The sequence below is a fragment of the Psammomys obesus genome, unplaced genomic scaffold, assembly GCF_907164565.1.
Source record: "Psammomys obesus unplaced genomic scaffold, mPsaObe1.curated_primary_1811, whole genome shotgun sequence".
NCBI classification, from domain to species: Eukaryota; Metazoa; Chordata; class Mammalia; order Rodentia; family Muridae; genus Psammomys; species Psammomys obesus.
The window spans coordinates 46,117,287-46,121,824 of NW_026585895.1; positions in this window are offsets into that span (position 1 = coordinate 46,117,287).

Below are 4,538 nucleotides of genomic sequence, written 5' to 3' on the forward strand. Positions count from 1 at the left end.
GGGCAAACATGTGAAGGTCAGGGACATCCTGCTCAAGCTGTTTCTCCTCTTCCACCATGTAGAGCTCAGGAATCAAACTCAGTTCGTCAGGCTTAGTGGCAAGCACCTTTGTCCATGGATCCAACTCACTGGCCCTGAAGTAAACGTTTCACAAGCCATCTTGGAAGATAAGCACAGGGGTGCCTAAGTGAGGACAATAACACTAGGAAACAACACTCAGGCAAATGGCAGCCTCCCCCTCTAGACTGTGTGTCACTTAATTCCATGTACCTGCAAGCCTTGTTTCTTATAATTTGATGTGCCATCTATTCTGCTGAAACAGAAAAGGGGGGGGGGACTTGCAAAGAGGAATTTAAATTACAGTTATGTATAATGAGAACAGGGTGGCTATTAATAGAAAGATACCCAGAACGCACTGAACTATCACTTAAGCAAATATCACACACACACATAATATGCTCTGGTTTTTCTGAGCTCATTGAGTGTTTCTCTGATGGGCTGCAAGAGGCAGTTGTGTAAACTTCTGAGCTGCTGTCCTAGCATTGCCGAGCTCAGCACTTGCTGTCTTTATTTACGGTTGCTGATGGCCCACGGTCAGCTCTTCAAACAAATGTCCTAGCTCATGAGTCAAAACCCAGTAGAGGTTAAGCTGGTAGTGACGGAGAGCCATCCTGTAAGTGTCTTTTCTGAGCATGAGCCTTGGCGGGGAGGAGAATGAACAAGAGGCCACTGGCGGGGTCTTCAGCTCTCAGTACAAGCAATGAAGCCTGCTCTGGCTCTACATTTGAAGAGGGATGAGCAAACGGGACCATGTCAGGTGCCTGCTTTGGGCCTAGTGGATTCGTTCACTTCCCCGTACACATTGTCCTGTTCTGGGAGACAGTCACCGGGACACCAGGTCCTTGCCCCTGTGGCCTTCCCTCCGGCCACGGGGCCTTCCCAGGACTCTCAGAAGAGCCCTCTACAGCGGAGACACAAGTCACGGTGACTCAAGGTCAGCAGCCTGGAGTGTTAGACAGGGCGATGGAGTCAGGTGGCCCCGAAGTTCCCAGCCGCGATGTCAACATGATGTCAACATGAAAAGCGTCACAGGAAGCAGAGTTTCCATCCTCTAACTTTGCCACTTGACAAGGGAGGAAACTGGGCTCCGAGCAGGAGGACAAGGTCAGGTTGGATCCCAGCTTTCTCTGGGATCACACTAGAAAAAGCACACGTATCCAGAGGTGAGTGCCTACCTTCCCAAGGCTGCCAATCACTGGCTGTTTGACCTGAGCTTAATTATTTACCTCGAGGCTTTGGTTTTCTCACCTGGGAAAGTAATGCTCATTTGCTCCCCACCACCAGCCTTTCGGTGGTGTTGCAGAGACTACACCAAGAAATGAATGTGGCGGGGGCGGAACTCGGAGGCACGACTGACATAAAATTAAAGGGAGCCACTTATTCGTGTTGCTATTGCTCTCACCACAACCACAGACCCTAGCATCCCAGGCTGGAGTGGAAGGCTGGTGACCCAGGCCGGTGTCAAGCTTCCCTTCTGCAGCAATTCAGCAGTGAGTTAGAGGACTGAAGGTGCACGTGTCAGGGGAGGAGGAGGGACAGCAGAGGCAGGCCAGCCCCAAGAAGCACCCCGTCCATACCCGGGATCTGAGAAATTCTAATTCTGTGTACTGTTTTCACTTTGCATTTCAGTGGGGGCTAGAGCCCAAGATGAAGGTGGGGGCTGAGGGAGAAGCCCCGTTCACTGGCTTCCTGGCCGCCTGCCTGCCTGGCTTATATCTCTCTCCTCTCATCTGCCTGTGTATCTAGGCTCCTTTTGAGAGTATATGTAGCTCTTGGAGACGCACAAAGTTTGAAACAATCTAATGTGTCTTATCATCTTTAAGGTCATCTTCTGCCTTAACAACAACAAATTCTAACAGGGAGGTGATGGGGCGAGCCTGTAATCCCAGCACTCAGAAGGCAGAGGCAGGAGGATTTCTGAGTTCAAGGCCAGCCTGGTCTACAGAGGGAGTTCCAGGACAGCCAGGGCTACACAGAGAAACCCTGTCTTGAAAAACAGCCAGCCAGCCAGGCTCAGTGGTGCACATCTGTAATCCCAGCACTCCAGAAGGCAGAGGCAGGCGTATCTCTGTGAGTTCGAGGCCAGCCTCGAAGTCCAGGACAGGCAAGGCTACACAGAGAAAACTTATCTCGAAAAAGAAAAAGAAAAACAAACAAAACAAAATTCTCTAAATTGGAATTGGGAAGACAGTTCAGTCAGCGAAGCACTTTCCACATAGACTTGAGTACCTAAGTACCCCCTCCTTCCCTCCCTCCTCCCCAGAGCCACACAAAAACAGTACTCAGCGTGGTCCTGTGCATTTGTATTCATAGCAATGGCGATGGGGAGACCCACTGATCCCTGGGGCCTGCTTACCAGCCAGCTGAGCTTACATCTTCCTGCCCCAGGTCCCAGTAAGAGATCCTGCCTCTATGAAACAAGATGGACAACTCCTGGGGTGTGAAGCCTAAGGCCACAGAGAGAGAGAGACAGGAAGAGACAGAGAGAGAGCAAAACATCTATAAACTATTGTCTTGCATTTTCTACTTATTTATGAGACTTCATTTATGTCTCCCCTCCCAGAAGACAGCTACTTGTGTGACTGAGAAATATGAGATGAAACAGAAGCCTCCCTAACTCCCTTAACTCCCAGCTCAGTGCTCATTCTGAAGTGTCTATTCAGGTTGGGGGCAGGGAGGGAACAGGACACAATGCCTTTCAACCCAGCCCTAAGCCATCAGGACGGCCTCTGTTTTCTCCAGTTTCCTGCTCTGCATCCTAGAATTAGACCATAAATCTTCCTCTAGGAAACAGGGCCAGACTCTTGGAAGCAGTTCTAGGATATCCATCTGTGTCCTATGCTCTTCATCGGACAGTCCCTCACAACCTGTTAATTATCCAGCGTCCCTTTGGCCATTCAGCCCTGACCTGCGCAGCAGCTGCCACGAACTCTATATATAAACTCTATAAAGCCAGGCAATCTCCTTCAGTGTCAAAGGTCTGACTGCTGGGGAACTGAGACAGAACTGGAGACCGAAACCTTTGTGGTCGCTTCCGAGATCCAAAGGAACAGGTGTGAGAGAGAGGAAAATGGGTGAAGATACACGTGATCACGTCTCTGTGTAATCATGGAGAGCCTTGAACTTCTAATCCCCTTCGCCTGTCTTTAGGGCGCTAGAATTACAGGTGTTTGCGGTGCTGGGGAGCCAAGCCAGGTCCTCCTGAGGACTAAGCAAAATGCTGTATCAGCTAAGCCACGCCCCTCAGCCCAGGTCTGCTTTGCAGCTCCTCGTCAGTCATAAACCACCAGATCTGAGGCCTTGGCCAGGGAGATGATTTCTCTTTTGAATCTTTTTTTTTTTTTTTCAGAAAAACAAAGCAAGTGCCCTGGGCAGAGGAAAGTGCTCTCCAGGTTTCTTTCCTTTCTGAATCAGAAGCCTCTCCAGGCTCGGCTTTCGATTTCTGCTGCCTGGCTGTTCCTGTTCCCTAGACACTCGGTGGTCCTCCGGTGATGCCCCCTCTAATTCAAGAGCCCCCAAAATAAAGCCGGGTGACTACAGATGAGTTTTTGGTACTTTCCAAAATTAAACTATTTCCCTTGGTAAATTTCCAGCGTATGAACTCACTAATCTGAAAACAGGATGTGGCACATGAAATATGAGGTCAGCCTGCCTGCTCTTTTCTCTTCACCCAAGGGCAGAGAGGAAGAGGGTGTGTGGGAGAGAAGTGGGACTAGAGAGGGGCTCTTACAGGGCCCAGGGCCTTGAGAAATGTCACTTCACCAATGGTACTCGAGAATCATTGACGCTTGGGTAGGAGAGATGGCTCAGCCATGAAAGGCTAGGGTCACCACCAAAAATACAAAAGAACCAGTGACTTCCAGCATCGGGACACGGAGCGCTCCTAGAATCCTTTTGAAAGGCCCAAGCCAGGCTGAGTGGCATATACCTGTGACCCCAGCACTTGAGAAACCAAGGCAGGAGGATCACCTGAACTTCATAGCAAGACCCTTCCATAGATAGATAGGTAGGTAGGTAGATAGATACACAATACTTGTCTTCAGGCCGATAACCCCCCTTCCAAGTGTCTTTATTCCACCAACCAGCCAGATGTCCAGCCCAGTCCTACAGGGTCACCTGCCTGCTCGAAACGTGGAGCCAGCAGCTGGCCTGCTGTGGGGGGAGATGTACCCACCTCCCACGTCCAAAAGAAAAGCCCAGCCAGGTGACTCATACCTGTAATATCAGTACCTGGGAAGCTGAGGCAGGAGGATGGCTTAAAGTTTGATTGCTGGTTTGCAAAAATATACCTTTTGTTTGTTTGGGGTTTTTTTTGTTTGTTTGTTTGTTTGTTTGTTTTTATCTTTTAAACTAAACTTGTAGCATGTTCCCTAATCCCTATCTCTTTTGATTAATATAAATAATATAAGCGATAAGGGAATAAGCGGCCGAGTGTGTGTGTGTGTGTGTGTGTGTGTGTGTGTGTGTGTGTGTGTGTG